This window comes from Gorilla gorilla, chromosome 2 (genome assembly GCF_029281585.2).
Source record: "Gorilla gorilla gorilla isolate KB3781 chromosome 2, NHGRI_mGorGor1-v2.1_pri, whole genome shotgun sequence".
In the NCBI taxonomy this organism is placed as follows: domain Eukaryota; kingdom Metazoa; phylum Chordata; class Mammalia; order Primates; family Hominidae; genus Gorilla; species Gorilla gorilla.
The window spans coordinates 194,739,602-194,753,125 of NC_086017.1; the positions used below are offsets into that span (position 1 = coordinate 194,739,602).

At 42.6% G+C, this 13,524-nt stretch overlaps 1 protein-coding gene across 6 annotated transcripts in view; it reads left to right on the forward strand.

Moving 5' to 3' along the window:
• Positions 1-2,122: 2,122 nt before the first annotated feature.
• Positions 2,123-13,524, forward strand: part of KLHL24 (kelch like family member 24) — a 51,111-nt gene continuing 39,709 nt past the window's right edge. Inside the window, exons 1-3 of one of the 6 annotated variants that reach the window (XM_063704419.1) lie at positions 2,123-2,273; positions 2,757-2,847; positions 10,035-10,097. The gene's annotated coding sequence lies outside the window, so the exon portion shown is untranslated. Of the gene's footprint in view, positions 2,274-2,756; positions 2,848-8,033; positions 9,722-10,034; positions 10,098-13,524 lie in introns of those variants that run through there. The other 5 variants (XM_063704420.1, XM_019024586.4, XM_063704418.1 and 2 more) reach the window with 5 other exon arrangements.

A 13,524-nucleotide genomic window follows, 5' to 3' on the forward strand; every position in this document is an offset into this window, starting at 1 on the left:
CGGAGCTTTCAGTGAGCCAAGATTGCACCACTGCACTCCAGCCTGGGTGACAGAGCGAGACTACGTCACAAAAATAAATAAATAAATAAAGTTCCAAAGTCCAGAAATTGTCTTAAATCACAAGGAATAACAAAACTGAAGAAGGCTAATCCGTGAGCCTGGGGTGCTCATAAGGAGCTGCTAAGAGAAGACCACGTGAACCTATTCAGCAGCTACCTCCTGAGGAGTGGGAATTATTAAGCATACATCAACAAATATAAAAAATCAGTATAAGAACAGCATTGTACTTCTCGACAGCAATACCGGAATCTAGGTGTTAATAAAGCAGTATCTTCGAAATCCTGAATAAATATAATTTATAATCTAGATTGTATGATTAGGCAACATCATCATTCAAAGGTAAAATAGATTGATGATATTTTTAGACATGAAAAGTTCAAAAAGATTTACTTCTCATGGACCTTTTCTTAGGAAGCTATTTAAGAGGAATGTGCTCTACCAAAATATGAGGCAATGCTCGAAATCACAGAAGAAAATGCTAGGATGCTGGAGAAGGGAAGACCCAAGACAGAGAAGCAAGCTTCCCAAACAGTCATTGGAACTGCGGACCAATGACTCTAAGAAAAAAGTACAGATACACACACACACACACACACACACACACACACACACACACACGATGGATTATCTGATGGGTTTGATTATATGGAGTTGTATTGAAAGCATTTTATCGTTTTAGAAAAACTAAGAGGACATTGTGATAGATCCATAATAAAATAAGCAAAGAAAGAGGATAATTATTAAAACTCCAAGGAAAACCAAAAGCCATACAAGATGGGAAATTGTATACGATTTGTCTCAACGATGAATAATAAATACATGGTCTCATTAGCGTAAACATTAATGATTTAACCAGATTATGAGAAGGATAGCTTCCTTAATAGGAAATAGTCATACATTATTTGGAAATATATAAATACCAGAAGAAATAGCTCAAATAATTGAATAAGAGATGGAAAAGAGGCCTAAAAAGTATGTTTAAAAGGCCTGTATGTAGGCCTTCCATATTATTTCCACCTCGGTCATCAGAACACAACGCCTAATTTAATAGAAGCATGACTGTATTCATGACATGTAGAAGATAGAGATTTTTAAATTTGGTATCAGAAACCAAAAACTAGTTAAATAGTTGCAATCATCCTTTAAAAGAATACCTGCAGGCGGGGCGCAGAGGCTCATGCCTGTAATCCTAGCACTGTGGGAGGCCAAGGCAGGCGGATCACATGAGGCCAGAAGTTTGAGACCAGCCTGGCTAACACAGTCTCTACTAAAAATACAAAACATTACCTGGGCGTGGTGGCGGGCACCTGTAGTCTCAGTTACTCAGGAGGCTAAGGCGGGACAATCGCCTGAACCCGGGAGGCAGAGGTTGCAGCGGGCCGAGATCGCGCCACTGCACTCCACCCTGAGTGGCAGAGCGAAACTCTGTCTCAAAACGAAACAAAACAAAAAGCTTGCAGACACAAAACGACAAAACAATGTCCTTTAGGAACTCCATCTACCTTGGAAAACAGGGATTTGTGACAGCTTTGGTCGACGTGCATGTGCGTTTAAAATAAAAAGGTAACCTAGGATTTGATACCAGTGACAGTACAGCTTTATCAAAAAAAGAGGTGGTTTTCCTTGCTCCTTCTAAGGACTAGGGTTTTAGTCTCGTCCACCCTGCAGGCCCTCAGGCCTGATTTCCGATTGTCTATCAAAGGGTCAAATAAAAAGCTCTCTAAGCTTCGACCCAAGCTTTAAAGTCGAAGGGCGGATCGCGGGCTTTTTCCTTGGGACGTGGCAGGGGCCTTTGAGGGAAGGAAAGAAACGACTCTGGCTTCTCACTTGGCTCCTTACACAAGAGGCATTTTTTTAACTGTCTCTGCTTAAAACAAAGTGTTTTTGAGTCAGCAGCCCTTGGGGTGGGTCTCGTCCTCTTGGGCACCTGACACCCACCCAACGGCGGGAGCCCCAGGTGGCCCCGGAGGCCACCGGGAAGCTTGAACTACATCTCCCAGGGTTCCCCGGGGCGGAGGACGCCCACCCGGATTGGCCAGGGGTCGGTGACGCTCAGTGTTTTGGCCCGGACGGTCACATGTTTCCTTTGTTGTGAGCTGCGGCAGAGACTGGTGGCTGGAGGAGACGCCGGCGCTGGAGAGTGCGCTGCGCCGCCGGCCGCTGAGGGACCGCGGGGTTCGCCGCTGCTGGCTGCTTCCAGTGTTCGCCGAAAGGTACCGGGGGTGACAGCTCCGGGACCGGCCGAAAGGCGAGGAACCGGCCAGAGTCTGAGTCCTCGGGGGCGGAGGGGCGACGGCGGTCCTGACCACCGGGGTGTCTGTGGGAGGGCAGCCAGCGGCGGCCGGCCTCTCAGAGCCAGACTGGCGGTCTGCGGAGAGGCTGCAGCTGGGCTGCAGGGCCCCTTTCTGAGGCGAGGGGCCTCCAGGGTTCACCTGGGGGGTCTTCCTCCCCCGCTTGGTAGCTACAGCCCTGAGGGAGGGCGCGCGCGCCTCCTGGCACTACGGCCCGGAACCGCGGCGCGGCTGGTGCGGCCTGGCGAAGGCGGGATGGGAGGGGGTGGTCGCCGGGACTCGGGGTAGCCGCAGGTGCGGTAGCCTAGTCGCCGCGGGGCCGGGCGTCGCCGGGGGAGGCGGCTGGGCAGACGGGTGCTGCTTGTTGCCGATGGGCTGCGAACGGGGCGCTGCTTTTTATTTCAGGAAGCGCGGGGGAGTGTGACCGCCTCAAATCCAGCCTTCTCGTTTGGTGGGACGACCGTCGGTTCTGTCCGGGAGGAATGACGGGGTCAAGGTGGGGTCCCCAGGGCCGCGGGCCAGTGAAGCCCCATTAAAGCGATTGCGAAATGCACTCGGCACTGTCACCTGACCGTTACCCCCGCCCCCGTCCCCTGCGAGCCTTTGTTTACCTCGATCGCGACACCCGGCCCGCTGCGGCCGTCCCCGGGGAGCCGGGGCGGGCGGGGGAGCGGGCGTTCCGCCGGCGCAGTCCCCGCCTAACCTCCCCACCTTCTTACCACTCCAGGACTCGGTTTCTTAATTTAGTTCCTAATGGACCCGCCCCCGAGTTCTGAACACCCCGGGTGAAGACTGTTAACGCGGCGGGGATTGGGCGCCTGCGGCAGCTTGTGGGCGGTACCCGAGGGAGAGTTCGAGTTTTTATTGGCGAGTTTTTATTGTCACTAGGTGGGCCTGCTCTGGGCCATTCTTCCCGCCCCCTTGAAGGTGATCTGGAGGACGCGCGGGAGCGCGCGCTGTCGCTGCTTTTGCAGCTGCGGCCCGAGTGGAGCCGGGTGGCGCGGGTGCGGGAGGCGCGCGCTCCCGCCCCTGCTGCGGGCGGCTGGTAGCCTCGGTGGCCGCCGCCGCTGCTGCTGCCTGATCCTGCAGGCAGTTCTGGGCACGCAGCGATCGGCAACCGTGGCCCGCCCTCCGAGGACCGGAAAATTAACACCCTTTAACTAGTGTCGCGTTATCTGCCGGGTGGTTCGCAGGAAGTCCTGCGAATACGTTGTTGCCAGTTCTGTAAACGTGTTTAGATAGCTAAATATAGATCACAGTGCCACATCTTAGGGGGCCCCACGGTCACCCCTGAGGCAGTGGCTGTTCACAATTGATTTTAGTGGATTTTAATGATTAATCACTTGCTCTTGTGGGCAGCTTTTCAAAAATCACGTCTTTGTATTTGCAGCTACAGACTGGGTCCACCAGCTAAGAGGCTGGTTTTTATTAGGGTTGTAAAATAGATTTAAAATCTGCTTGTTGTTGGCTGAGATTTAAAAGCAGATTTCTACTATTTAAAAAAGATAGTTTGAAGATACTCCCCTAAAAAGTAAAGATTCTTCCATACTCGGCTGGGATGAGTTGTTTTCCTTGTTTGAGGGATTGTAGGTCACACACTTCCATGTTTTAATTCCCGTGGTAATTCAAAATGTTTGAGAAGTGGGTTGCGACTGTGTCGTTTTAAAATTGTACATTAAGCTGACAGTAATAAAATCTTCAAGACCAATCATTTTTAGCCATAGTGTGTTGAAAATGGTTTTTCTAATCGCTTGAGTTAATAGGGTATTTGCGTTTTGTCAGATTTTGTTCTGCAGATGTAGGAATTCACTCAAGACTTAATACACTTGTTTTGTTTTTGAGACACGGTCTCACATTCTGTCACCCAGGCTGGAGTGGAGTGGTCTCACTCCGTCACCCAGGCCATCTCAGCTCACTGCAATCTCCGCCTCCCGAGTTCAAGCGATTCTCCTGCCTCAGTTTCCCGAGTAGCTGGGATTACAGGCGCCCGCCACCACGCCCGGCTAGTTTTTGTATGTTTAGTAGGGACAGGGTTTCACCATGTTGGCCAGGCTAGTCTTGAACTCCTGACCTCAGGTGATCCGCCCGCCTCAGCCTCCCAAAGTGCTGGGATTGCAGGCGTGAGCCACCGTGCCTGGCAAAGACTTAATACATTTTTGTAGAAGGAAGTTTGAGCTCGCCTGGATGAAGCAGGAATTGAATATGAACAGTTCCTATTGGTTATGCATTCTTTAAAATTCCAGAGGAGATGGTTACACCGGAATGAGCAGCTCCTGTGATCAGAACCGCCTCATCACTTGTGCATTGAGAGTATTTAATGTATCTAAATGAGTACAAAATGCAATCGTCTAACCTTTTGAAAAAGTAAAACCATCACTCAGTAAAGGCTTGCTTATTCAAACAAAGCCGGCAACCTAAGTCTCTAAACAGGAAGAAGAAATAAATTCTGCGTTAGGGCTGACTACCAGCTTTAACTTAAACTTTCCTGGCTTTTGTCCAAGTTGTTGAACCTTAATGCTTTTTCAATAACTTTTTTTAACTTCCTTGTTTTTCTCCCATTTCATTAAAACCCAAAGGTCAAGCCTGTGAAAAATAAATACTATTAATCAAATAAGTGACCACAGTTATTTTTGTCTATTATATTTGACAAAAATTTGGGACACTTTTTTCAATAAATATTTGGGTATGGACTGTATAATGGAAAAATGTAAGTAAGTATTTCACAAGTATACGTATGAAAAATATATTTTTGTATGATTTTATTTCTGGTGTGACTGAAACAACTAGAGAGTATATAGCCACTTGACAACTGTTGACATTTAAAAACCGCTATTGTTTCTCCTATTAAAAACACATTAAGTGCTTGCCTGTCATCCCAGCTACTCCAGAGGCTGAGGCAGGAGAATCTCTTGAGCTCTGGAGTTTGAGAACAGAATGGGCAACATAGTGAGACCCTGTCTCAAAAAATAAACAATAAAACAATCGCTAAGCAAACTTTTTTAAATTGAAGAGTTTGGCACTCTGCCTATATTCATCATCCCAGAGTTAAAATATTTCAACATTTGGCATATCTTAAAGAGTACTCAACTGGTGTTTTAAAAGTAGGCTTTGGCTGGGTGCGGTGGCTCACGCCTGTAATCTCAGTACTTTCGGAGGCTGAGGCGGGTGGATCACCTGAGGTCAGGAGTTCAAGATCAGCCTGGCCAACGTGGTGAAACCCCGTCTCTACTAAAAATACAAAAATTAGCCGGGTGTGGCTGCGGGCGGCTGTAATCCCAGCTACTTAGGAGGCTGAGGCAGGAGAATCACTTGAACCGGGAGGCGGAGGTTGCAGTGAGCTGAGATCGCCCCATTGCACTCCGGCCTGGGCAACAGGAGCAAAACTCCGTCTCAAAAAAAAAAAGTGGGCTTTACTCTTAACTGAGGTTTCCAAAGGCTACCACTGTAAATAATTCGTGTCACTACTAAGATAAATATAAACCACTGACTACGTGCTTTTATTCATAGAGAAGTCATGTAAAATATTAGATCTCAAATTTGTGGCCGGGTGCGGTGGCTCACGCCTGTAATCCCAGCACTTTGGAAGACCGAGGTGGGTGGATCACAAGGTCAGGAGATCAAGACCATCCTGGCTAACACGGAGAAACCCCGTCGCTACTAAAAATACAAAAAATTAGCTGGGCGTAGTGGCGGGCGCCTGTAGTCCCAGCTACTCGGGAGGCTGAGGCAGGAGAATGGCGTGAACCCGGGAGGCGGAGCTTGCAGTGAGCCAAGATCGCGCCACTGCACTCCAGCCTGGGTGACAGAGCGAGACTCTGTCTCAAAAAAAAAAAAAAAAAATCTCAAATTTGTTCAGGTGGCAGAGCTCCTTGCTAGCATCCTTGCAGATTTAATTTTAATTAAAAAACCAAAACCGGGCTGGGCGTGGTGACTCACGCTTGTAATCCCAGCACTTTGGGAGGCCGGGCCAGGTGGATCACCAGGTCAGGAGTTCGAGACCAGCCTGGCCAACATAGTGAAACCCCCATCTCCACTAAAAAACAAGCAAACAAACAAAAAAACCCAGAAAATATTAGCCTGGTGTGGTAGCACGCTCCTGTAATCCCAGCTACTCGGGAGGCTGAGGCAGGAGAATCACTTGAACCCGGGAGGTGGGGGTTGCAGTGAGCCAAGATTGTGCCACTGCACTCCATCCTGGGCGACAGAGCGAGACTCCATCTCAATAAATAAATAACCAAAACCATTTTTCTAACAGAAAACATAACTATATCATATATCTATAGGTGTTTTGATTATCAAATAAAACAATGCATTAAATACCTAAAAGAAACATGTTAGAAAGATAAAACCAAACAACAGTAAATTTACACATCAAGTCTAGTCAGAAGCATGAGTAGGCTCAATAGGGCAGCTTGGTATACCACATGTGATGTCTGATGGTTAACAAGTTTTTTTCTTCCTTTAGGGTTGGGGAATATCAGTAGCCAGAAGTTTTAAGTCGAGGGAGAGAAACACTGGAGAAATTCATATTTTTTTCCTGTGATTTAAGAGACAATAGTATTCTTTTTTAGTTAAAGAACCATATTGTTTAGTCTGACACATTGTTTAAGCTTTCCTAAATTTGTCATCAACAGCTATCTGTTTTGTTTCTCATCAAGCAAAGTCATATAGTGTATTGCCTATTTGAGGTTCTAATAAATATGGGGTAATCCCTAGTTGCTATCATTCTATCCAAAGAAACTCAAGGTTTTAGTTGGTTTCTGTTACCTTTTCTTTTTTTTCTTTTTTCTTTTCTTTTTTTTTTTTTTTTTTTTTTTTTGAGACACAGTCTTGCTCTGTCGCCCAGGCTGGAGTGTGGTGGTGCCATCTTGGCTCACTGCAACCTCCACCTCCCGGGTTCAAGCGTTTCTGCTGCCTCAGCGTCCTGAGTAGCTGGGATTACAGGTGCCTGCCACCACACCCGGCTAATTTTTTTGTATTTTTAGTAGAAACGGGGTTTCATTATGTTGGCCAGGCTGGTCTCGAACCCTTGACCTCGTGATCTGCCTGCCTCAGCCTCTCAAAGTGCTGGGACTGCAGGCGTGAGCCACCTCAGCCAGCCAGTTTCTGTTATCTTATCATGGGTAAATATGGTCTTGGTGGTTCCATTAAGAAACTGGAAATGTTGAAACTAGCTTGAAGGCTGGGCTTTAAACATTACATTTGTAAAACATGGTCCAGGAACCACTGCTGCAGAGTAATTCTTTAAACTGAAATTTTGATAGTGCAAGTTTATGATTTTTAAAAAGTCATCAAATAAATTAGCTTTTGAGACTATAGGGTGAAAATATCTGAAATGTATAAAAATTGCTTGGTTTTGTATAGTACCTTATTATATATAATTTTCTGGTTATTTTTTAAATAAAAGATGTACTGGCCGGGCACAGTGGCTCACGCCTGTAATCCCAGCACTTTGGGAGGTCGAGGCGGGTGGATCACAAGGTCAAGAGATTGAGGCCATCCTGGCCAACATGGTGAAACCCCGTCTCTACTAAAAATAAATGGTGGCGCATACCTGTAGTCCCAGCTACGTGGGAGGCTGAGGCAGGAGAATCGCTTGAACCCAGGAGGTGAAGGTTGCAGTGAGCCGAGATCATGCCACTGCACTCCAGCCTGGCAACAGAGTGAGCCTGTCTCAAAAAAAAAAAAAAAAAAAAAAAAGATTTACTATATTGCAATTATTTTCTGACTTTCTTTCTTTTGAGTTACTATATATCTTTCAAGATAAACCTCTTGGTTAACCTTTCTTGTCATCTCCTGTGGTGTTCTTTCAAGGTTAAATTTGAGAAAATGGAGTAGCGTAGAATGTAGTATGCAGCAGTTCACTACTACAAGTTTTAGGGGCCATGCTAGTCAGGATGTTGTTGCTTCCTTCATTTTCTGGTATTAGTTTTTAGAAGCCCCTCATTAATCCATACTATCTTTAAGGATGTTAGTAACCTCATCATATAGAATTTCTGCATTCTAAAGGAAACATAAGCTTGTTTCAGTACACTCACGCTGTAGATTAATTCTGATATTACATATCTCCGTCAGACTTTGTACCCTCTCTCTTCTATCCCTTACCCTTACCAATTAGGTTGGTATTACCTAAAAATCCATAGAAAATGTCCAGGTGAATTGCCTTATGCTTTCTACCCCATAAGGTATAATTCTAGACCAGATTGGTTATGAGAGGCTCTATTCCAGTCTGCACCTGCTAAGAATTTGAATCTATTTTAGTACCAATCTTGGAGTTCTTGTTTGGCTCTACTCTTAGCCAACCCCACAGAGTCTAAAATTGGATCTGAATCCAGTATTTGCCAGCCAGTGACAGACATAAACTAGGTTCTTTATAAATGTTTCATGAATTGACCTGCATCCCTACATTGATTCAGGATCTTATTGTCCATTGGGAAGGAAGATTTACTTAGCTAGGAGTAACAATTCCCAAATTTGCCCTAGTTGCAATATTTTTTTACCAAGGGTACATACAAGTCAGGTTCACTTCTGAAAGTAAGGAAACACAGGATAGCATTCACTTCATGATCATAACACAGTCTGGGTATACATATGTGTTTGTGTGTATACGTTTAAAAAAAAAAGGTCATTTATATTTGGTTTTGGAATCAACTTTTGAATTTGTCTAAACTTGTTAAGAATTTACAAGTTCTATTTAAAGATATCTGGGCCAGAAACCAGAACCACTTGTGTTTAAATACTATTGCTATTCTGTACACAGCTCAAGGTTCTGGTATTTTCTCTTAAGCATTCCTCTTCTCCCCTTCCACCAAAAAAAAAAAAAAAAAAAAAGGAATTGTGCCGAATTAGTTGGTTTCTATGGGGATATGGGGATTAAGTTTCTACAAGATTCAAGGCAGAAGAAATATACATTTATATATTAAAAGATAAAAAAATTATTTGCTAACTCTTAGAATTATTTAATGGCCCCAAACTTGGATGAAACATCAATTTGCAGACACTCTTCAAATATCCAATGCAGAATTATCACAGAGTGTATGTTTTTTCAGTGCTACCATTAGCTTGCTATTGACATTGATTTTCTTTTACTCATTTTTCACTCAAGAAATTTTACTGCAGGATAAAACTCCAGGATAAAACTGTCAAGTGCCGGGCACGGTGGCTCACGCCTGTAATCCCAGCACTGTGGGAGGCCGAGGCGGGCAGATCACCTGAGGTCGGGAGTTTGAGACCAGCCTGACTAACATGGAGAAACCCTGTCTCTGCTAAAAATACAAAATTAGCTGGGCATCGCGGCACATGCCTGTAATCCCAACTACTAGGGAGGCTGAGGCAGGAGAATCGCTTGAACCTGGGAGGCAGAGGTTGCGGTGAGCCGAAATTGCGCCATTGCACTCCAGTCTGGGCAATAAGAGCAAAACTCAGTCTCAAAAAACAAACAAACAAAAAAAACTGTCAAGTAAGGAAGTTGATAAATAAGAAAAACTAGTTATGTAAAATAGCATTAAATTATTAATTTACTTTAAGGAGATGTTATTCACTAATTATTTTTAAACAAAAATGAACTTCAGTTGGAAACTAGAATTTACTAAAAACTTTGTTCAACATATTAGTAAATAATGCCAGCTGTACATGAACTGACAACTATCTGATTTATATGTTGCTATTCTTCCTTTATTTTAGGTGTGGAAATTAAAACAACACACATATTTTGACTGGGGCTTTGATCAACTAAATGCTAAAAAGGTATATTTATAATATTTATAAACTATCTAAACATTGTTATTAGAGAATTTAAACCACTTTCCTTTCTTTAACCAGGGATCACTTAAGCCAATCAGAAAACAAGGCACAACTCTATCCTTAAGATCACAAAAGATGGCAGTGTGACAATCATTTCTGTTACTAAATATTTACCCACTCTTCTGTGCTTTCCTGAGAGCCTCATTCATGTCTGGTCAACTTATATCCATTAACTCATGTAGATATAACTTTCAGTCATTATGTTTGTTTGGAAATAAGCTTTTCCTACTTATTTTGTCTAGAGATGCCTACTTAGTTGTTTACTTTTTCCTGATGGGAATAATTCTGCTGTGATATTTGCAAAAATGTTATAATGGTTCAATCTGTAATCTTACGTTTTGTTTGCTTGATTATGCATTATGAGTTCCTTTTGATCAATCTTGAACCTATATTAGTCACCGTACTTTGAGATAGGATAACATTTTTCTTTACTTTTTTTTTTTTGAGATGGAGTCTTGCTCTGTTTCCGGGCTGGAGTGCAATGGTGCGATCTCGGCTCACTGCAACCTCCGCCTCCCGGGTTCAAGTGATTCTCCTGCCTCAGCCTCCTGAGTAGCTGGGACTACAGGCGCCCACAACCATGCCCAGCTAATCTTTGTATTACTTTATTGTATAAAATGGGAAGGCAAAAGCTAGCAAATTTCATGTGGAAGCCCAAAAGATACATTCTGAATGCATCTCACACTCCTAAGATGCCCTCCTGCAAATCATTTATACATAGGAAGTGTTTACATTTGGTGTAGTTACGGAGACCAGTAATGGGAGAGTTCCCAGAAAATCCAGAGGAAGTCAAGATGCTCAAAAGTCAGGAGGCAGCAGGCTGAAGCTGTTTGGAAAGATCTATGAGATAGTCTCTCTTACATACAGAGCAGTAAACAAATATCTCATTGCTGTTGAAGACTTTGTAATACAAGGTGATTTTATAGGTGTTCTAGTCCAGGATTTTCCATTTTTTATTGGGTAAAAGTAGTGGAGAGGAAGACCTCTTTTGTCAGTGAACAAATCAAGGAGCCAACTATGAAAATAAGGGGCAGATAATAGCATAAAAAGACAGACCCTTAATTGATACAAAGCTTAATCAATTTTATATTAATACTTAACTCACTGTTCTCAAATTTATCTAATAAATATTAGATAGAGTAAAATCATTGGATACATAAAACAAAGTATACTTTTATATTTGTTTTCTACTTGTCCATTCTAGCCAAAGGGAAATTCTTAGTTCTTACAATGTGCTATTTTGTTTTCTATTCTGAACAAATTTTCATTTAAACATTGAGAAAGTGAAAATGTATGCAGGAAGAAGCTCACGATTTCCATTGTTGTTAATACCAATAATTGTATCACTAGTCAAAGTCACAATCACTTGTGTGAATTTTTTGAACCTGAAATGCAATAAGAATTTAAACTAGATTAAGCTGGAATGAATAGTAGGTTCTTGATTTGGGTACCTGACTTGTAGCTAATTCAACCATAATTTGAATCTAGATTAATAAGGCATTAAGATTAAAATATGAGTTATATTCCATGTCATCACAGTTTATGTTTATCATAATTGAAATGTTCCCTTTTTTAATTACTTGTGATATTACATACATTGAACTTTTTGAAGTTTCGACAACAACAAAAAATTGACATTCAGGTACAGTAGTGGTCTCTCTTGATATGGGGGATACATTTCTGTTTATAAAATGGTTATTGAGATAACTTCAAATTAAAAGTATATTTGATAGATACGCTACTGCTCATGTGTGGGAGCCTGGAATTTGGAAGCCATTCTATGCATTGTAAATGGAGTTGTAAATGTTAAGCTGTGTGTATGCACATGCATCCAGACATGCACACAAATATATGGGCAACTGTAACCCAAGTTGGGTGATGTGTAATGAAGCAAACATGAACTCTCTGAGTAATTCGAAAAATCTTAAAAGAGATGGGAAGAAATCCATTTTTTTTTAGTTAGTGATAATAAATTTTAAAACTAATAAAATATTTTAAACTCAGATATATTTTTATTCATTTAGGTATTAAAATTAATAAGATGAAATAGAGCTTTTATTTGTTCTCAGGCAAGTCTGTTACCTAAAATCTGCAAAACATAATTGGGTCGAAGTTAAAAATCTAGCTTGTTTGGACCATAACATACATGTAGAGGAAAATATTTTCCTCAAATTTAAGAGAAACTAATTTTCCTAACTAAATTTGTGGGAGTTACTTTGTTGACATTTACTCCAAAACCAGCCATTGGTAAGCATTGTCTTGTGTTTATCTTTACTTTTATATGTGTTCATTTAAATAGGCCTTCTCCATGAGCTTCCATTGCCATAACTATTATATTACATCACAAAGCTTTGTTATGTATTTAGAAAATGCATGTATATTTGTACATTTGAAATTTTCTGGTTTTTTTTTTTTTTTTTTAACTTAGAAATGAGGGTGGCCAGGTGTGGTGGCTTATGCCTGTAATCCCAGCACTCTGGGAGGCTGAGGCAGATGGACCACTTGAGGTCAGGAGTTCAAGACCAGCCTGGCCAACATAGTGAAACCCCGTCTCTTCCAAAAGTACAAAAATTAGCCCGGCATGATGGCATGTGCCTGTAGTCCCACCCGCTTGGACAGCTGAGGCAGGAGAATAGCTTGAACCTGGGAGGTGGAGGTTGCAGTGAGCCGAGATTGTGCCACTGCCCTCCAGCCTGGGTGACAGAACAAGACTCCGTCACAAAAAAAAAAAAAAAAAAAAAAAAAAATTAACATACTGCCTCTGACTCTCCACCCTAGTGATTTCAAATGAAAATATTATTTATTTCACTTTAGTCTTTATTCCATTTGACTGATAAAATTGCTTGGATTTTTTCTGACTTTACCTGCACAATTGGGGGATAGACAGAGAAACAGAAAAGATCCTGTATAGCATGCAAGCATTTAGGTGTCCTTCAGATGTTGTTATAGCCAGCTATTTTTCCCTGAATGGTCAGAATAACCTGGCATATATCTGTCCAGAGAAAATCCTATCACCTAGACTTCAGGAAGGTTAAGTGCTAATTGATATGAAGAGAATTTTTAAAATGTAATAGAAGTTTAAGGAGGAACTAGGCTGTCTGTACCAATGGGACATATTGTCTGTGCTACTTTATGTTATTATTTATGTTGTTTGAATATGTTTTATTGCAACTCTTTTTTGTTGTTTTTTTGATGGAGTCTCGCTCTGTCACCCAGGCTGGAGTGAAGTGGCGCGATCTAGGCTCACTGCAAGCTCCACCTCCCGGGTTCACGCCATTCTCCTGCCTCAGCCTCCCAAGTAGCTGGGACTACAGGCGCCTGCCACCACGCCCAGCTATTTTTTTTTTTTTTTTTTTTAGTAGAGACGGGG